Source organism: Eumetopias jubatus, unplaced genomic scaffold, assembly GCF_037043125.1.
Source record: "Eumetopias jubatus isolate StellerSeaLion01/CBP00866 unplaced genomic scaffold, mEumJub1_p1.0 scaffold_4, whole genome shotgun sequence".
NCBI lineage: Eukaryota > Metazoa > Chordata > Mammalia > Carnivora > Otariidae > Eumetopias > Eumetopias jubatus.
The window spans coordinates 45098005-45120451 of NW_028274810.1; the positions used below are offsets into that span (position 1 = coordinate 45098005).

Below are 22447 nucleotides of genomic sequence, written 5' to 3' on the forward strand. Positions count from 1 at the left end.
TATAATTACCTGATGGGAATTTTCACAGTTAGTATTTTGGTTGATTTTTAAGGGAGTAGGACTTATGAAATGGAATTTCTTGCCCAGCTATTGAAAAAAAATCATCACCTGTATGAATAAATCTGTATTTTCATTGTTAGATGATTTCATATCCTAAGGAACTAATTTATTCAGAATAAATAAACAAGGTACTCCCAAATCTATGGCTTTCAGGAGTCTCTAAAATCATTCCTCAGCACTCCTGAGACATATTTCTGGCACCAAGGCTGCATGTGAAATGACTTTGGGTAGGTCTTACTGCTTTGCTAATGACTAACAATAGCCACCTTGAAGTAACAGATCACATCACAGAGTGCATTAAATTCTAGCTGGCATAAAGGGTAGGCTGTAGATTAAGCTTCAAATTCTCTAAACAACCAAGGATGGCATAGGGACTCAGTAGCTTTTGAGGTAAAAGCCTTGAAGAAAGGGGAGTCAAACCAGGTACAGATATTCTTGTTGATTGGAGAAGCAGGGCTTAAAACCAAGAACTATAAGAGCATTTGTTATATGTGACTAGGACAACAAGCTGTGACATGGACTAAAAAGCTGTGAAACTTTAAGGAAGGGTGGATGGCATAGGCCATGCTGATTCTATTCTACCACTGCTGCATTTATTCCATGAGTAAAAATTTATTGAGTAACAGCTACCTGCCACACTTACTGAGGATACAGCAGTACAAAGCATGATATCCCTGTCCTCATGGATCCATATTCTACTGGGTGAGACAGATAATAAACAGATATATACACAAATAAATCTAGTAACCATCTGCTTTTTCTCTACAATTGAGAGTCTATTTGTGGGGGGCACCTGGGTGGCTTGGTTGATTGAGCAGCTGACTCTTGGTTTCAACTCAGGTCATGATCTTGCAGTCTTGGGATTAAGTCCTACATTGGGCTCCCCGCTCAGCTGGGAGTCTGCTTGTCTCCCTCTCCCTTTGCCCCTCCCCCTGCTCACGCTCTCTCTCAAATAGATGAATAAATCTTTAAAAAAAGTCTATTTTTTATTTGTCTCTTTTTCCTTTTATTCATTTGTTTCCTTTCATAAATTCCACATATGAATGGAATATATGGTAGCCTTTCTCTGATTGGCTTATTTCACCTAGTATTATATTCTCTAGATCCATTCATGTTGTTGCAAATGTCAATATTTCATTCTTTTTTATGGCTGAGTAATATTCCTTATCCACTCTTTGGTTGATGGATACTTGGGCTGTTTCCATAATTTGGCTATTGTAAATAATGCTGCAATAAACATAGAGGTGCATCCAGTATGCTTTTATTTTGATAATAAAGAAAGGATTGTTCATGGGAACTGAATCATTTATACCACACACACATATACAGAAATAAGTCCACATTATTGAAATTTTCAAGGATAATTAGAAAAATTTAGATGTGGTAAAATCACAGGAATTATCTTGCTGCCTTCATATTCTCCCACATGTGGATTTACTCTCATACCTTTCATAAACCTTCCTGAAACCATATTTCAGCCAAACACAGAAGTATATCTTTTAACTCTTTGGCAGGAAAAACTAATGCAACTTTACAAGTAAAAATATATCCTGATGATAAAACTTGTTGGAAGCTTTAAAAATAGCAAGACCATTTTACTGTGTATCATCAGACGGTCTTCCTTAGTCAGAAAAAAAACCTTCTTTGTTGTAGGAAAACAAAAGGGCGGGATGATGGCCCGATCCAGTGTTCCTATTCATTACAGGATGTACATCCATAGCCTTCCTAGGCCAAATCTCCATGTTCCTCCATGTCTAGAGTCACCTGTGTAACATTCTGTACCCTGTGGCCAGGGTAACATTTCTTGACTTCTTGTTCATTAGCATTCACTTGGGCTTATACATTTTTACAGCAGTGCCTGAGACAGATGTCATTGACTGTGGTTTTTAGAATCAAAGCAGTTATTCAGAAAAAAACCCTAAAATATACAGTTAAAGTATAAATAAATTTATTACACTACTCATATAGAAATGCTTACCTAACTACAGGTATTCTATGTTGATAGCATTTGAAAGAGCATGGAGAGGGTTAGGAATTAGGGTGACTTGCACTCAAGCCTTGCACTCATATACTAGCTCTGCAATATTGGTTATTTCACTTCTGGGATTCTTGTTTTGTCATTTGTAACATGGAGATAATAATACCTGCCACAGAGGGTTATTATGAAGTTTAGAAGTAGTATATGTACAGTACATAGATCTAATTATAAGCCCTTTCCACTTGGTTGTCAAAAAAGTGTGTAAATATAGTGTATTGAAAATTAAGCTTGTATGCTGTCTTTCCCAAAACCTGCTTTTTCTCCAGTATTTCCTACTTTGGTGAACAGCCCCAGCTCTTCCTTGCCCTAGGGAACCCTAGTCTGCCTAGGCTAATGTTGTCTTTGCCTTGCCTAAAATATGGACTTCTTTGTAGATCCTTCACTCTCCTTTACACATATACACTATCAATTCTGTTGCCTAAAATCTGTCCTTTTCATTCTCATCCCTCTACTTTTTATTGGGTTCAACTCTTAACATCCCTATACCTAACATCCCTCTACTATTGTTATAACCTCTTTGCTGGCCTTCTTGTCCTTCTTTATGTCCACTTCAACCAGAATGACATTTCTACCATAAAAATCTCTTCTTATTTCTCTTCTGCTTGAAAATTTTAATTGTTCCTCAATACCTATAGAATAAAACCTAAACTTCTCTGCTTGGCCTTCAAGGATCTTCAGATTGTATACAACCCTTGTGTTTCAGTCTAGCCTTATTATCTACTATAGCTTCCTTTGAATATCATATTCTAGCTATTGTGTACCAACTTAAGTTCTCAAATCGATTACTTTTTTACATTTTTGAAACTTTGAACATATTGTTCCTTCTTACTAGAGTCCACCTCTCTTTTGTCTTCCAATAAAACTCCTTAGACATCTTGTTTCTGTAAAAATACAATATTAGCCTAGGCAGACTAGGGTTCCTTCTTTCTAATCCACACTAGAGGTGTTTTTCTCCTCACTATAGGCAAGGATTGTCTTTTCATCTTTGTAACCTTATTTACCTAACACATGGTTGGTTCTCAATACATATTTGTTGAATGAATGAACGAATGAATGAATGGGTGAGTGAAAGTACTCTTCTTTTATGGCCAACACTTCTCTGAATCTTTTCTGTTCCTGTAGCACTTGTGGTGGCCGCTCTTGTTTCTGGCCCACGTTTACTGTGTGTCTTTCATTTTTCTCTGTATCTACACATTTATGTATTATGTTGATAGGGCCCTTTTCATTCCCTTCCACTGTCAAGTTTGTCTGTTTTTTAGGTACATACCCCATAAGCATAGATCACAGTTACCTTCTAAGGGACCTGTGCCTGGTCACAGTCTCAGCCATTTAACTCAGTGTTTTGTTCTGCTCACACTGACCACCCTGGCTATAGGGTTCGTACCTGTCTATCTGATTCCAGGGCCATGCTGGACATGCACTGACTTGCACATGTCTTGCACTAGTAAAGTTTTAATAATCGCAGTTTTCTCTGAGTTTGACCACAAGTATTAACTTTGTCCATCTACAGATGGAAAAGACCACATATATACCACCTTCATTTTGGACGATAAAGTATTAGCTTTCTGACAGAAAGTTATAATGAATACTATTTCCACAGTAAACATTAATACTGTAAGCGTTTCTTCTGTTCCCGTAGTTCCTAAGTCTCTTGCTGTAAGTGACATGAGAAGTAAATTCCAGCTCAGAAAGAACTTCCCGTTAAAAAATATGTTTTAGAGCTTTAAATTCTTTATTTCCTTTCCATTATACTTAAGATAAACTTACAGCAAAAAGGAAGAGGTGAAAATGGACCGCACTCATTGAAGACCTGGCAAACAATTAAAAAGCAAGTAAGCAAACAAGCTACAACAGCTTAGAAAGAGAAAATAAAGTTATTTGTGACGTATTCCTTTTATTCCTCCAACCTATTGTGGGTGTGATTTTTAATTCTGCCTCCTGAGATAATATGCTCCCGGGACCGTGATCCTTCAGAATAGTATCTAATTTAGTCACAGCCATGACTAATGTGACTTTTGCGGCTCTTTTGAATTTACAAAAACACAATGTGAAAAACTACCTATAGAGTAGTTTAAATGACTTGGTTCAAGAATGGTTTGGTGTTTTCTGCCTTGACTGATTCTTGGAAAGAGGAAAGGAAATGACATTTATAGAATGCATACTTGACCAGGCACAATAGTAAGTTCTTTCAGTGCCACAGCTATCTTATGAAGAAGACATTTTTACCCTAACTTTACAGATGAGGAAAGTGAACCTCATATAGCTTCATAAATTTTCCAGAATTGCACAGCTAGTAAATCGAAGGCCAAGGAAGGATCCCTGCTCTGTCTGACTTCCAAGCCCATTTGGTGACATATTTTAACAGTGACAATTACAGACTGAGGATACAGTGGAGTTATTCTGGATATTTCTGCCTCTCTTGGCAATTTGTGCCAGATCACTTATTCCTTTTCCCACCACCATTCAGAGACTTCACCTTCAAGAGATTCTCAAAAAAAGGAGGGTCTTTCAGCACTGGAGACCTGCATAATTTGCACTGGACAAAGACATAAATACTTTGGCATGGAGTTGCTACATATATTCTTTGACCATTCTCTTTTTCCCCTTCCTAATACAAGGCAGGCTACAAGAAGCTAATCAGTAACTGTTACTAGCCAGCTATCACTGCTTTGCAAAAGATACTGTGTAGATTATGCTGGTATGTGAACCACTAAGTGTCAAATTTATAGATGTTAGATGTTGTAAGAGTTCACAGGTGAGATCAGAAATGGTTTCATGGTGGAGGTTGGAATAAGTATTTGTGAAACTGATAGGTGCTTAAAGAATGGTAGGTTTTGATAGGTTGAGATAAAGAGGCAAACCTAGGTATTTTAAGATAGGAGAAGTGTGAGCAATATTTATAAATGAACACTTACAAATAAATGAATATGCCTGGTGAGTCAGGTCACCTCCACCAAGTGACTTAATTGTCAGAAGCTATTCATTGGTACTGTCAAAATAAACAAGGAAAATTGAGTGTGCACTATATTTCATATACTAGAGAAAATTCTTGTATTACGTACATTAACCTATTTAATTTTCGCAGTAATCCTATATGGTAGACACTGTAATCATCCCATTTTACAGAGGAGGATACTTATAAACAAAAGTGTTAAATAATTGTCATACATCTAGGAAGTAGTAGATCTAGAGAAATCTGGCTCCAAAGTCTGTGCTCGTAAGCCCTAACCGAGGCACAGGTGTGGACACATTACCTTGAGAGTAGCTGAGGATAAAAGATGGTTGGAAAAATCCTCCTGTGACTGGCAGAATTCACCTGAATTGTCAGACATTTTCCCAATTAAAAAAAAACCACACACCTAATTTCTGGTTATCTTATCTTCTCAGATCTGTCCTTATAGCCTCTTTTATTTGATTCTTTTTCCTTTCATTTTCCTGGACCTCTTTTTCTTCTCTTTCCCTTCTCTTCCTCCCTCCCATCTCTGAGTTATTTGAGCCTGTAACATCTCTTCCCATCTGTAGGACGGTGGCCCAGGAACTCTGCCATTCCCACAGGAATCTCTGGGGCAAAAGTGGAAAAGGTTAGCATCTTACAGAAGTTGGAGACAGCTAGAACCCGAGCTCAATCAAGGGTCAGTGAGCTTGACTCTCCTCTCCTTCCACCCACTGCTGCCTTGCTTTGTCCTGTCAGCTGAGGAGGGCCCACATGCTAGAATAAAAGGTGAGAGTCCTTAACGAAGGAAAATGGTCCAGAACCTGTGCCAGGAGAGGTTTTGCCTCCCCTGCAGCTGTTTTTGTCACCTTGCCAAGCACAGCAGTGGATGGATTTATTTGTACAGGAGGTAAAGCCAAGAGAATCTGGGCATAATATTCCAGCAGTTCTATCTTAGTTTTCTGGAACTGGAAACCCAGACCAGTCTAGAATTTTTTTTCTACCCGGTATTTGAATGGGTGTCTTTGCTTCTAAAAATGGAAGAAAGAAACAAACAAAAAAGAATTTTTTTTTTGATGGAAATGAAACCACTAATTTCAAACTGGGGGCTCTGAGTTGGTTGGAGTTGCCCAGGTGGTTTTTATTATGTCTCTTTCTGATTGCTGGTTGCCTCCTACAGAAAGAAGGACAGAGAAGTTTCAATATTATAGACATTGGTTGAGTGCCCATCATGTGTCTTCATTTTACATCATACTGAGAAGTGTAGGGGGGAGATATGAGAGTAAAACCAAACAAACAATCCTAAAATGATATATAAAAATAAGTAAGGACTACAACAATGTCAAAAACAGTAGACTTAAACTTACTACATTTAAAAATTTGAGGAGCTCCTTTTTCAGGAATTATATGCAAAGCTATTTAAACTATAAAACAGTCTGAATACTACTCTACTTACTCGTTTGCTTTGGTGCTAGATTTGGTGACAAATAACTACTGATTTGCAAAATAAATTTCATCTTCTGAGAAAGAAAATTCATTATTACTGTCACTACACAAAAGAATATATTATAGGTTGTATAGTACTAAAACTGGCAGCAGTACTGAACAGGGACTGAATCCCAATGTGACTAAAGAACATAACTTTCATCTGTATTAAGTTTTTGAATGCTTGTTCAAAAATAAAGTTGCATTATTTTATGATTATGCTATGAACACAAGGCCACTGACATTAGATTAAAATTTTGTGAGACCTCTTGTACATATAAGACTTTTAAAGAAAGACTGAAGTCAGAGTAAAAAAAATTGTCAGCGTTATGTGTATGTATCGTAGTAGGTTATTATTCAGCCTCTAAAAAGAACATTGCCATTTGTGACATGGTTGAATCTGAAGGGCATTATATGCTAAGTGAAATAAACCAAAGATAAATATTGCATGGTGTCACCTATATGTGGAGCCTAAAAAAAAAGTCAAACTTGTAGAAACGGGATAGAATGGGGGTTGCCAGGGGCTATAAAGGGTGGGGGAAATGGGGAGAGGTTGGTAAAAGGGCACAAGCTTGCAGTTACAAGATGAATAAGTCCTGAGGATCCAATGGATAGTACAGTGACTGTATTTAATATACTGTTTTGTATAAGTGAAATAGTCTAAGACAGAGTAGATCTTAAGTATTTGTACCAAGGGGCACCTGGCTGGTGCAGTCTGTTAAGCATCCAGTTCTTGGTTTCTGCTCAGGTTGTGATCTCAGTGTCATGAGATCAAGCCCTGTGTTGGCTACTGAAGTTTCTCTTTCCCTCTCCCTTTGCCCTTCCCCACCCTGTGCTCTCTCTCTCTCTCTCTCTGTCTCTCAGATAAATAAACAAATATTAAAAAAAAGAAAGAAAAAGAATTTGTGCCAAAAAAAAAGGTAACTGTGAAGTGGTGCACGTGTTAATTAACTTGATTGTGAAAATTGCTTCCTAATGTATACATATATCAAATCATCACGTTGTACACTTCAGTTATATTGCAACTTTATTTGTAAGTTATGCTTCAATAAAACTGGAAAAAGTTTGTGAAAGAATCTATTATACAACCAAAAAAAAAAAATCCCCAACTGTTAAAATGGTGGTTGAGTTGAAGGAAGGGATATTCATATAAATTGGAGTCCTGCAAAAGACTATGGGGAAGTGAGACTTCAAATAAATAAAATTTGGGAAACTGGAACATAAAAAATTAGAATGTAAGGTTTAAAGCACAGGAGCGGTTTAATTAAACATTATCTTTAAATTAAGAAATTTATTGAAATAACCATAAGGATATTGGGTGATGTTATAAAAGTCCTCTAACCAACACTACAAAAATGACCTATTTAAACCTCATTTGACCTATTAAAAAAGTGCTAACTCTTGATAGGAATCTTATGAAACAATGTTGGGAACATTGCCTAAGACATTTAGATGCATTTTCTTGAGACTGTTTACATGTCTGATTAACCCATAGATTGTAGATCCCTTACAGTGCTGTATTCCCAGGATCCCATAGAATGTGAAAAGTCAGCCAGACTTCCAAAATAGCTAGCAGTCTGTGATTATTATACACAGTTATTTGTCCAAAAAGTGCTCCCAAGTAATAAATGAAGATTAATAGACAAATATATAGGGAAAATTATGATCTGAAAACAAGCGACATTTGTTTTTCTAATTATGATCTGAAGATTTAAAAAAACATCTGAATGAACTAAATGGCTGTAGTTTTATTGGCTCCTTGCTTTGTAATTAAAAGTTCCAAATTTGGCCTTTTCTTCAAACAGTCATGCAGAGAGACTATTCAGTATGTTCCATTGATATAAGAAAAAGGAATGTGACTTTAAACTTTTCACTAATTTTCAATTATAACATTAAAAGCATAGATGAAAATCCACCATGAGAAAATAGATTCATTCTGAATCAACTCAAATTTCATAGACATTTAACACAATAATAGGTTATGTTTTCTGAGCACCAGTTAAGTGCAAAACACTGTGCAAAGTGGCCTAGTCAGTCTTTATAACAAATCTATGTGATGGGAACTTTTATAATCCTTATTTTGTAGATGTGATACAAAAGAAGGCACAGAGAGGTTAGGGAACTAGCTGCTAATCACCAAGTACTAAGAGGCATAAATAAGACATAAAGCTACTTATTTCAACTTCAACTCAAAGCCCCACTTAAATTTTTTTTATTTATGATAGTAATAAATGTGCATAGTTTAGAAGTAAAGTAATTTTATAAATCTTGTAATTAGGCTGAACATCTAATTTGTCACACACTTTAGAAAATGAAAGAGGGTTGCTAACTGGTTAGGACACTGGGAAAACAGGAATAAAACAGGACATTTCTGAGAAAAATGGGATGTATGGTTACCTGATTTATGATGAAAAAGAGCATTCCTTGTTTTCAATATCTTTTGCTCCCCAATTTCTGCCCCTTAGAAGCAATTTTACTCTTTTTGCTACTTTTTTGGTTTTCACTTTGTACTTTATGTTTGTGAGCTCCTTTTTCAGGAATTGTATTGAGAACTATTTATCCAAATAGCATGCTATCCTGTAAATTTTTGATTTTTTAATTTTAGATATTATATTGATTTTGGTATTTATCATATTGATTTATTTTTTAAAGATTTTATGTATTTGAGAGTGAGAGCATGAACAGGGGGAGGGGCAAAGGGAGAGGAAGAAACAGGCTCCCCGCTGAGCAAGGAGCCTGATGTGGGACTCTATCCCAGGACCCTGGGATCATGACTTGAGCCGAAGGCAGACACTTAACTGTCTGAGCCACCCAGGAACCCCTATCATATTGATTTAATTTATCAATATATTGATTTTATATATTAGCTATTGATCTTTACTATGGAATACAAGGCTTTAGCTTTCTTATACTTTATGACTAAAATTTTTCTTACTTTCATTCCCTTAATTTTTTTTGGTTAAATAACTTTATATTTAATTATTAGGGCTGTATAAATTTGATCCACATATAATAATCTGTTGCATTTAACAAAACAACTCGCTGTTTTTCCTGGAGTCAGCTATTATGTTGTTTATTTTTGCCTAGTTTTCTTTGTACATGTTGCTTATTCAGCCCAAGCTTTCTTTCTAAGCAATGAAGCTCCTCTTGTTATTGTCAAACCTCATAGGTAATAGATAAGTTCCACTTTTTTCCCTTAAAAACATCTCTCCTGAATTCTCCATCTTCCCCATCCAATATAACTGACTGCTTTCGAAATCAACTATGTGATAGTTTTCTTGAGATCTGTCTTCATCTTTATCTTGGGGATACTTTCTTTTGTTTTAGACTTCCTATATCCTGGATTGCATGTCTTTCTCATAGTGTCCCCCAAACTGGAGCCTTTCTGAGTCAATCTCCACCTACAGTAATGTCTTATTTTGTCTTGGTGGGAGGGGATGTAGGCTGGTGGAGGACATCTGAGCCCTGAACCACTCCCATTACAGACTCAAAAATCAATCCTCTTGTGCTCACCCCATCTTGCCCTTTAGTCTTCAAAGTCACCTGTCACCTCTAATTCCTGAATCTTTCTAGAGTTTAGTAGAACAAATGTGCTTGTTTTTCACTGGTATCTCCCTTTCCAGGTAGTTGGGCTTCAGCTTTCTCTGACTTACTGAGTCAGTTGCTATTTGTTTCATCCTTTTTCCATCTTTCAAAACTTTGTTTCCTTTCCTGTTCTCTTTGTCCTGAGGAGTTTATACCTTGTTGTTATTATAATAAACTTTGTATTTAAACATGGTAAAAACCCATTAGCTGCCAAGAGAGAGTAAGGAATAAATTTCTAAAAATGTACAATTTCCTTTAGAGAATTTTCAGAACCAAAAGTCTAATTTACATGAAAAGCTGTAGAGAACGTAGTTGAAAAGTCCATTCATAAACCTTTATTCCACTTATATGAACTTAATACGTGCTCTACAATTATGCTTGCCTTGTTCATGGAGATTTCATAAGACATTAAAGCTAGTTATCATCTCAGGTTATTTCCCTGTTAACTATTTTTACACCACATGCATGTTAGGCAAATATAAAAAAAAAAAAATCACAAAAGCAAAAAAAAACAAAAACAAAAACAAAAAAACAACCAAACCCCCCAAAAAGTTAAACCCATGGGATTTTTGTTTTGCTGTTGTGCTTAATATACATAAAGTAATGGATACCAAGCATTCATTTTTACTTGTACATTTATTCTTAGGTTGTCTAAAACATTTAAATACAAATAAAATGAGGGTTGCAAAAATAATGAAAGCAAACAGCAGGGAACTTTACAAATAATGGAATATGAACCATTATTCTGCCCTTATCCAGAGTAAATTGGGTCACAGTGAAAGCAACACTTCTGCAATTGTAGTCAAAGGTGTGCACCTTGAGAATGAGTATTCACAGATACACGTGGTTCAACATGTAATATCCACGGGGTACCTATTTCTACTACAGCCTTGTAAGTGCTCCAGACTTAAAATATCCACAATAACTACACCTGTGTCTGGAACCAGGTATTTCTTTTATTCCCCACCAAGACAAACCAGTATGTAGGCAGTTTTCTCTGCTTAGACATGGAAGCAGTTTTAACACTGGCCTTTGTGAAGCCACAATGTACCAAATGCAGTATGCAAAACATTTATAACTAGTATAAAAGTTCCACATCCCCATACTGGCCACCCCAAGATGAAAACAGGTAACTCCCTAAACGTTAACTGACTCTACTCCCCTAATATTAAACATAAAAACCATATGGGAAGAATAGGAATTCAAATAGAAGTAACATAAATCTGTCATAAGTCATAAACAAAAAACTATTTGTGGAACAGCATGAATGACAAATGGTCTGCTGTGTAAATTTTAGAATGAGGAAGACAAAAGTTGGAAGGCCAGCTAATTTTCCCCTCCTTCTCCTGCTTCAGTTCAACTCCGTCTCCTTGGGTATCCAAAGTCCACAATGTCAGGTTGTCTCGAGTAATTGCATTGTTAGTGTGCTTTTTTTTTTTAAAGATTTTTATTTATTTATTTGAGAGAGAGACAGAGAGAGCACAAGTAGGGGGAGGGGCAGAGGAAGAGGGACAAGCAGACTCCTTGCTGAGTGGGGAGCCTGATACAGGGCTGGAGCCCAGGACCCCAAGATCGTGACCTGAGCCAACATCAGATGCTTAACCGACGAGCCACCCAGGCACCACAAAAGTGCTGTCTTGGTATGACTCTTCACTTAATGTATCAAGTTCAGCAATGGTTTTATCAAAAGCTGTCTTTGCAAGAGAGCAGGCTTTCTCCAGGGAGTTCAGAATCTTAAAATAGAACACAGAGAAGTTAAGGGCCAGACCCAACCTGATAGGATATGTTGGTTGCATTTCCTTTTTTGCTGCTTTCAAAACTTCTTGGTATGCCTGTTTTGACTGATCCACAATCTCCTTATCATCACCAGCAGAAACCTCGGCCAAGTAATAGTAGTCATCTCCTTTCATTTTCAAATAAAAGACTTTGCTCACCTGTGAAGCCCTAAGGATCAAAAACTCCCAAAAGAGACCGAACATCATTGCAGACATCTTTTAGCTTGGTCTCAATTTTCTCTCTGTATTCTCAAACCATCTGCTGTTTTTCTCAGCACCTTCCATCTTTTGCTCAATACTTGAGATGACCCTCCAAGATGACCTATGGGCTCCCACAACATTTTTATAAGCAGTTGAGAGAAGGTTCCTCTCCGCATTGAATAATTCAGCTTTTTGCTTAGTTACAGACTTCAGGCAGGCTGCCATGTAAACATATTGCTCAGCCTGCTCAGTCAGTTTGGCCCTCTGTACCAGCTCATTTCTATCCAGGACTGGATGTTCTATTCTAGAGTGGGTGGTGGTGGACAGATGGGGGCTCGGCATTCTCTGAGCAGCAGTGACGAGGCTGAGACTCTCAGGAATTTATACTTTAAAAAAATAGACTTTATTTTTTTAGAGCAGTTTTAGGTTCACAGCAAAATTAAGCAGAAAGTACAGAGTTTTCACATGCCCCTTTCCCCCACACATTCACAGCTTCCTCAACACTCAACATACCAAACCAGAATGATGTGTTTGCTATAACTGGTGAATCTACATTGATACATCGTTATCACCCAAAGTCCATAGTTTACACTAGAGTTCACTCTTGAGTTGTACATTTTCAGATTTTAACAAATGTACAATGACATGTATCCACCACTGTAGTATCATAAAGAATAGTTTCACTGCCCTAAAAATCCCCTGTGCCTTTTCTACCCTCCATTCCCCAGCCTCTGGCAAACACTGATCTTTGTAATCTCCATATTTTTGCCTTTTCAGAATGTCATATATTTGGAATCATACAGTATGTATTGTTTTTCTTGTTTAGTTTTAAGAATTTTTTATATATTTGTGTATCAGTTCATTATCAGACATATTGTTTACAAATATTTTCTACCATTCTGTGCTTGTCTTTTCATTCTCCTAACAGTGTCTCTCACAGAGCAGAAGTTTTTAATTTCAGTGAATTCTAGTTCATCATTTATTTCTCTCATGGATCTGGTCTTTGGGGTTGTATCTAAAAAGTCATCAGCAAACCCAAAGTCATCTAGATTTTCTCCTAGGTTATCTTCTAGGAGTTTTATAGTTTTGCATCTTGCATGTAAACCTATCATCCATTTTGAGTTAATATTTGCGAAGAATGTAGGGTCTGTGTATCGATTCATTTTTTTGCATGTGGTTGTCCAGTTGTTCCTGGACCATGTGTTAAAAAGAGAATTTTTCCTACATTTTGTTTTGTGCATTTGCTCCTTTGTCAAAGATCAGTTGACTATATTTGTGAGGGTCTATTTCTGGGCTCTCTATTCTGTTCCACTGGTTTGTTTGCCTATTTTTCACCAATCATGCTGTACTGATTACTGTATTTATGACTGGTGTCATAAATCAGTCACAAAACAATTTGCTGGGATTTTTATTAGAATTGCATTTAATCTATTTATTGATTTAGGAAGAATTGACATTGTGACAATATTGAGTCTTCCTATCCATGAATATGGAATATTTATCTATCCAATTTTTAGTTCTTTGATTTATTTCATCACAGCTTTGTAGTATTCCTTATATATATTTTATATATATTTTATTAGATTTATACCTAAGTATTTCATTTTGGGGCTACTAATGATATTGTGTTTTTTAATTTCAAATTCCACTTGCTCATGGCTAGTATATAGGAGAGTGAATGACTTTTGTATGTTAACTTGGTATCTTGTCATTAGTTCCAGGAGTTTTTTTGTTGATTCTTTGGGATTTTCCATACTGACAGTCATGTCATCTGTGAAAAAAGACAGTTTTATCTCTTTCTTCTTAATCTGTATGCCTTTTTTATCTTTTCTTCTCTAATTACATTGGCTAGGACTTCCATTACTTCCAGTACTGCTGAAAAGCAGTGGTGAGAGGGGCAGGGGGACATCCTTGCCTGATTCTTAGTCTTAGTGGGAAACCTTCTAATTTTTCACCATTATGCATGATGTTAGCAGCAGGTTTTTTGTTTTTGTTTTTGTTTTTTTGCAGATGTTCTTTATCAAATTGAGGAAGTTCCCGTCTATTCCAAGTTTGCTAAGAGGTTTTGTTTTGTTTTGTTTTTTTGTATCTACAAGCATGTGAGATATGAGCATGTGATTTTTCTTCTTTAGCTTGTTAAGGTAATGTATTACATGAATTTTTGAATGTTGAACCAATCTTACATGCCTAGAATAAATCCCACTTGATCATGGTATATAGTTCTTTTTATACATTATTGGAGGATTTTTGCATCTATCTGCATGGGAAATATCAGTCTGTACTTTTTTCTCTTATTTTTTAATTTAAATTCAATTTATTAACATGTAATATAAGTTTCAGAGGTAGAAGTCTGTGATTCATCAGTATCATATAACACCAGTGCTCATTACATCACATGCCTTCCTTACTGCCCATCACCCAGTTACCGCATCCCTCCACCCCCACGCCTCCAGCAACCCTTAGTTTGTTTCGTATGATTAAGAGTCTCTTATGGTTTGTCTTCCTCTTTGGTTTCATCTTGTTTTGTTTTTCCCTCCCTTCCCCTATGATACTCTGTTTTGTTTCTTAAATTCCACACATCAGTGAAATCATATGATAATTTTCTTTCTCTGATTGACTTATATCACTTAGCATAATACCCTCTAGTTCTATCCATGTTGTTGCAAATGGCAAGATTTCATTTCTTTGATGATTGAGTAGTATTCCATTGTGTGTGTGTGTGTGTGTGTGTGTGTGTGTGTGTGTGTGTGTGTGTGTGACATCTTCTTTATCCATTCATCTGTTAATGGACATCTGGGCTCTTTCCATAGTTTGGCTATTGTGGACATTGCTGCTATAAACATTGGGGTGCGGGTGCCCTTTCAGATCACTACATTTGTATCTTTGGGTAAATACCTAGTAGGCAATTGCTAGGTCACAGGGTAGCTCTATTTTCAACCTTTTGAGAAACCTCCATACTGTTTTCTAGAGTGGCTGCACCAGCCGGCATTCCCACCAACAACATAAGAGGGTTCCCCTTTCTCCATATCCTTGCCAACATCTTTATTTCCTGACTTGTTAATTTTAGCCATTCTGACTGGTGTGAGGTGTTATCTCATTGTGATTTTGATTTGTATTTCCCTGATGATGAGTGATGTTGAGCATTTTTTCATGTGTTGGTTGGCCATTTGTATGTCTTCTTTGCAGAAATGTCTGTTCATGTCTTCTGCCCATTTCTTGATTAGATTACTTATTCTTTGCATGTTGAGTTTGATAAGTTCTTTATAGATTTTGGATACTAGCCCTTTAGCTGATAAAACATTTGCAAATGTCTTCTCCCATTCTGTAGATCATCTTTTGGTTTTGTCGACTGTTTGCTGTGCAAAAGCTTTTTGTCTTAATGAAGTCCCAATAGGTCATTGTTGCCTTTGTTTCTGTTGCCTTTGGAGACGTGTCTGGCAAGAAGTTGCTACAGCCAAGGTCTTAGAGGCTGCTGCCTGTGTTCTCCTCTAGGATTTTGATGGATTCCTGTCTCACATTTAGGTCTTTCATCGATTCTGAGTTTATCTTTGTGTATGGTGTAAGGAAATGGTCCAGTTTCATTCTTCTGCATGTGGCTGTCCAATTTTCCCAACACCATTTGTTGAAGAGACTGTCTTTTGTCCATTAGATATTCTTTCCTGCTTTGTTGAAGATTAGTTGACCATAGAGTTGAGGGTCCATTTCTGAGTTCTCTATTCTGTTCCATTGATCTATGTGTCTGTTTTTGTGCCAGCACCATACAGTCTTGATGATCACAGCTTTGTAATATAGCTTGAAGTCCGGGATTGTGATGCCACCAGCTTTGCTTTTCTTTTTCAACATTCCTCTGGCTATCTGGTATCTTTTATGATTCCATACGGATTTTAGGATTATTTGTTCCAGTCTGTGAAAAAGTTGATGGTATTTTGATAGGCATTGCTCTGAATGTATAGATTGCTCTAGGTAGCATAGACATTTTAACAATATTTGTCCTTCCAATCCATGAGCATGGGACATTTTTCCATTTCTTTGTGTCTTCCTCAATTTCTTCCATGAGTGTTCTATAGTTTTCTTAGTACAAATCCTTTGCCTCTTTGGTTAGGTTTTATTCCTAGGTGTCTTGTGGGTTTTGGTGTAATTGTAAATGGGATCAACACCTTAATTTCTCTTTTTCCTGCTCATTATTAGTGTATAGAAATGCAACTGATTTCTGTGCATTGATTTTATATCCTGTCACTTTGCTGAATTCCTGTATGAGTTCTAGCAATTTTGGGGTTGAGTATTTTGGGTTTTCCATGTAGAGTATCACGTCATCTGTGAAGAGTGAGAGTTTGACTTCTTTGCTGATTCAGATGCCTTTTATTTCTTTTTGTTGTCTGATTGCTGAGGCTAGGACTTCTAGTACTGTGTTGAACAACAGTGGTGATAGTGGATATCCCTGCCATGTTCCTGACTTAAGGGGAAAAGCTCTCAGTTTTTCCCCATTGAGAATGATATTCACTGTGGGCTTTTTGTAGATAGCTTTTATGATATTGAGGTATATTCCCTCTATCCCTACACTGTGAAGAGTTTTAATCAAGAAAGAATGCTGTACTTTGTCAAATGCTTTTTCTGCATCTATTGAGAGGATCATGTGGTTCTTGTCCTTTCTTTTATTAATGTAGTATATCACATTGATTGATTAATGGATGTTGAACCACGCTTGCAACCCAGGAATAAATCCTACTTGGTTGTGGTGAATAATCCCTTTAATGTACTGTTGGATCCTATTGGCTAGTGTCTTGGTGAGAATTTTGGCATTCATGTTCATCAGGGATATAGGTATGTAATTCTCCTTTTTGGTGGGGCCTTTGTCTGGTTTTGGGATCAAGGTACTGCCGACTTCATAGAAAGAGTTTGGAAGTTGTCCTTCCATTTCTGTTTTTTTGAAACAGCTTCAGAAGAATAGGTATTAATTCCTCTTTAAATGTTTGATAGAATCTCCTGGAAAGCCATCTGGCCCTGGACTCTTGTTTGTTGGGAGATCTTTGATTAAGGCTTCAATTTCCTTGATGGTTATGGGTTTGTTCAGGTTTTCTGTTTCTTCCTATTTCAGTTTTGGTAGTTTATACATCTCTAGGAATTCATCCATTTCTTCCAGATTGCCTAATTTGTTGGCGTATAATTGCTCATAATATGTTCTTATAATTGTTTGTATTTCCTCAGTGTTGGTTGTGATCTCTCATCTTTCATTCATGATTTTATTTATTTGGGTCCTTTCTCTTTTCTTTTTGTGTAAGTCTGGCCAGGGGTTTAACAATCTTATTAACTCTATTGGTCTGTATTTTTAATTTTCTTATAATATTTTTATCTGGTTTTGGTATGAGGGTATGTTTCCTACACTAGCAAGTGTAGGGCTCTTTCACTTTGTTTTGGTTGAAAAGTGTTATTTTCTTCTTATGCCTGGAAGTATTCCACTTCAAATTCTGCAGAAAGGAGAGATGCATGGTGGAGATGGGAATAACCTGGGCTTTGAAGTAGCAAAAGGGAAAAAGGCAGTAGATAGTAGTGGTCAAGAATGCAGGCTGAGCATTCAAATGAGACCCAGATACAAGTCATGGCTCTACAACTGACCAGCTAGCTGGCCATGAGTAAATTATTAAAATACTCAAAGCCTCAGTCTTCTCATCTGTGAAATGAAGACAGTAATATTACCTCTCTCATAAAGTTGTCAAGAGGATTATTGAGATAAAAAGGGTAAAATACATAGAATGAGTGCCCAGCCTTCAGTAAGCATTTGATAAATGTTAGATATTACTTTTTTAAAAAGGCAAATGGGGGGCACCTGGGTGACTCCGTCAATTAAGCAGCCAACTCTTGATTTTGGCTCAGGTCATGATCTCAGAATTGTGAGATTGAGTCCTGTGTCAGGCTCCATGCTAAAGCCTGCTTATGATTCTCTCTCTACCTCTGCTCCTCTTTCCAGCTCACTTGCTTACTCTCTCTCTTTCTCAAATAAATAATCTTCCTTAAAAAAATTGAGCAAAAAATAAATAATTCAATAAAAATAAAAAAGGCAAAGGACAATGGTAAATTTTTTAGATGGATAAAGAACATTGAGATAATGACCAGAATAGCAAGGGTTTAAAGCAGAATCTGCCATGAAAAGATTTAATTAAGCAAAAGGAATATGTGATTTAATTAAGCAAAAGGAATTAGTAACTGATAAGATTTTACAGAGGTATAGGAGATAAGTTAGAAATTAACTCATTTGTCTCCTACATAGATGGACTGAAACTCTAGGTTTCAGCCTTTAGCAAGGCTACCTTGATTCTCCATCTTATACCACGACAATTGGGTGTTTCTCTTATGTGCTCTTAAAATAATCTGCACTTCCCATATTATATTGAAACCTGTCAAAATACCCTGCTAGGCTCTTGGCTCCTCAAGATTGGAATTCATGAATGTCTTATTTGTGCCAGTGACTATAACATAATACATAATGCAATGCCAGTGTCTAGAACTCAGTAAATCCCGATCAACTAAATGAGTAAGTAAATGAGAATATAGTGTAGAAGTAGAAGGCAGAAGGCTTTGAATGGATAGTGTAACTTATGGTACATATATGGTATACAATATACCATGTTTGGTCAATATAGACAGAGCTGGAGGTTACTCTGCAAATATTCTCAAAGTTCATAGTGTTTGGGGTTGGGACTAGCATGGTGGGGATGGAGGTAGCAGTGGATGTTTTCTTTACACTCCAGTAAAATTTTGAAAATAATCTCTAAATCTGGGGAGATAGAGTGATGATGGTCTTCTCTTTGGCAAACCTATTTTTAATTAAATGGAATTTTCTTTGTCATGGCTTTACTTTGTTATAGTAGTCCAACTTTTAAAACAGAGTGACTAAATGGGACAATTTTTCAAAAAATATGTGATGGCTATTTCCATATGAATTGGTGATTTCCAACCTTGCTATTACAAAGGCAAATGTATAGCTAGTGTGGGGGAGTTATAATTTTTTGAAAAAATTTCTTGGAATCACCACATTCCATGATTCTCTTGTCTGTTTATAGTCTTATTTTATATTTGAGTCAGTCAAACTACTTGATTGTTTTAGACACTCCTTAGTGAAATATGTGCTAAGCTGTACACTGTTCTGACATGTGTACATAATTTCTTCCTTCCTGAGCCTCTCTGCTTTCTAGGTCTTTTCTTTTTTTCTCTACTTATTCTTACAGTGTTTCCTTCTCTTTTTAATGTGCTGCATCCTGTTATCTCTTCCACCTAAATTTAACTCACATTAGTTTTTACAAAGAAAAAAAATACCCTATTGCCCATTTAAAATATCAATTTTTTTCTCTTTTCTCTGTGTTAATGCCTCATCCAATTCTATCATATTTAGCTAAGGTGTTAGGATGTTGCTTACTTAGCCTATGTCATTCCTTTTCAGCTATAAACCCCAAGTGGGTATTTTTTTAGTCTATTTTTACATGGCCCAACCTTTTTTTTTCTTTAAAAATTTATTATTGATTAGCTTTTCTAATGTGATATATAATACCACTCCAATTCCATTCTGCATTTCCTCTCTAAATAAATGTTTAAATTATAACCCCAGCTTCTAATTCAGTATTGAGAAAGCTAGAAAATTTTGCATGTGTGTGTGAAGGGGCAATGCCTATATATAAGGCAATGATATGTAATATATCTGTTGCTCATTTAAAATTTTGGCATTGCCTACATTACCTACGTGTCCTGTATATCTGTATAAGATCACATTGAGCCTGTGTGTAATATTTACCATTGATACTGCCAGTCCTGAATTGAATTCTTTCCAGAAATGTTAAGGTTTGAGTTTATTGTTTCAAGTTAATGAGTATGCCTTTAACTCAAGGCAAAGACAAGGGTTGAAACCAGATTCTGTGGCCTTAAACCACACAACAATTTCCCCTGTGAAATTTTTTGCTGTTTGAATTTAGTTTGTATAAAATAATCAAAACACTCTGTAGGAATTATAAGCTTCTAAAGTGTTTTATCCCCACAGAGCAGTTTAGATCATGTGTGGCAGTCCGGAACTTGGAAAGTGGTTGACTTAATTTATTGTAAGCATTAGAAATCAAAATTAGCATTAAAAATCAACCCCTTGTGACTTTTCCTCTCTGAGTTGAGCTTATGTAAAACCATCGAGTAAACTATAGGATTCATCAGCTTTTCGGGAACTTTTAATTTGGTTGTATAATGGTATAAAATGGTTATAAAAGATTTGGAATCAAACTTGAATCACTTCTGCTTAGCTCTGAAAGTCATTAAAACATAGAGACCTGTAGACTTTTACTGATAAACATTTTGATTACAATTTTATTTTGGAGGACAATTCTTAATTTCCGTGTTTGTGTACTTGTTGGGTTCCAAGTTCTCCTCAGTCTTCTTTTTTTCAGAGTTATTCAGGACTAAACATAGATTTTAAAGTTGTTATTTTTAGTTTTATGTTGAGAAATGGATGTGTTTCTTTTTTCTTCCAATATAAACTTAATATATAAGAAACATATATTATGTGAGCATTTACATATGCTTTGTATATACATAGAGTAATTTATTTAAAACTAAAGTTTGCATAGAACAGTGGAAGCCTGTTTCCTAATAACCTCAGTTGTCTCTAAAGAGCACTAATTCAAAAGCAAAACAAAACAAATAAAAAACTGACTTTGCTTCCTAGGGTTTTAAAATACAGCAAATTCTCTATAGTTAATGAATTATATTGTTAGATAATAAGTCACATAACAGCAGTGGCATGTAATTTGCTGCAAATGAAATGTATGTATCCATATAAATGTTTTCATATTCTTTTTAATGCATTTCCTTTTTCTCCTCAGAAAAATAAAGAAAAAGGATGAACTTTTCTAAAATAAATACCAAAAAATAGGTGAAGAGGGGGAGGGATTGGTAACTGTAAAGTCAATGAAATCTAACATGGATGAACGTGTCTTTACTTAATACTGATCACTTTTGAGAAACAACTGGATATTTTAAGGTGACAACTCTGTAATTATTTTTGGAATACTGTGTTTGCTTTATGAAATCCACAACCATTTCTATTTTCCTCTTAGTACAGCAATTTGGTGAACTATAATTTACTGCAATTTGTGTGGACAAGTATTGTAGATTATATTTTGCTTTTAATATTCCCAAATACAAATTTATATCAACAAATCCAGAGGTGGCATATGACCAAATTCAATGACTTATGCTTAAGAAAACAATAGTTAATTACAGTTTTAAAAGGTAGTATATTTTCCATCCATTCAAAAACACAAAACAGCCTTCCAGCAGTAATCTGGAGTTTGTACCAAATGAAGGCCTCTTGCTGAAATGTCTGTGGGACCTCTTTGAAGCTTGGTGCTCATTAGGATGTGCATGCAGAACAATTTACTGTTCAGGTGTCTGGTTAGGATAGTACAAAACCAAAGCAGTCACGAATAGCCTAGTCCTTTGCATGTCCCAATAATTCACTCTGCTAATAGATTGCTAATAGATTGGAGGATAAATGTTCATTATGGGAGATACATATACTTTAAATTGTGCACCTGACTACCACGGAGTTATGTGGGAAGACAAGACACCTGCTTTTGATGTTTGTTCAAAGGATACAGAAAGATCCTCTCGGCTCCCAAATTAACTCCTGTATGTATCAGTTACCTGCATCACCTGACATTATCATAAAAATTCACCCTATATGTTAAAACATTATATCCAGAAATAAAACTCCCTTAAAGAGTTTTTTAATTCACATGTCAATAATTTAGTATTTCCCCTAGTACTTTATAATTTACAAAGTTCTTTATAGACAATTCTGTGGGCCATTGTCATTTTCCTATTAGCAATGAGGAACTGAGGCTCAGAGAAATTATACAGCTTGCTCAGGGTCGTATGGCTAATGGCAGATGGAAGCCTCTGACTCAAAATCTAATGCTTTTATTATTACATTACAGCAAGGATAGAACAGACTATTAGCTCACTAGTTAATACACAGGATAGCTTGGCAGGTTAGTGGTTCAGCGTTGGGAGAGGGTTGGAAAGGTGCTTTAGGCAGTCAAGCACACTGGGCACCCAGTTGGGGAGGGGTTGGGGAGGGGAGGAGTTGAAGAGAGAGATGGAACTAATCAAAAGGAAGCAAGGTAGTAAAGACAGAAGTAGAAATCCTATGACCAACCTTACTCTTTCAGATTCCTCACAGCTATGAGAACAGTAACTCTCTTCTTGCCACAGATCCTATGGGGCTCCATGGTATTTTCTAAATATCATTCTTCTATATTGAGAAATACAGGTTTGTTGAGAAAGGGGATTTAGACTTTTACCTTTTCTAGAAATTCTTTATGGGGTTTATTTAGG

At 36.1% G+C, this 22447-nt stretch overlaps 1 pseudogene; it reads right to left on the reverse strand.

Annotated features, from left to right (window-relative positions):
* Positions 1-11426: 11426 nt before the first annotated feature.
* Positions 11427-12418, reverse strand: LOC114208385 (14-3-3 protein zeta/delta pseudogene; annotated as a pseudogene).
* Positions 12419-22447: the final 10029 nt, after the last annotated feature.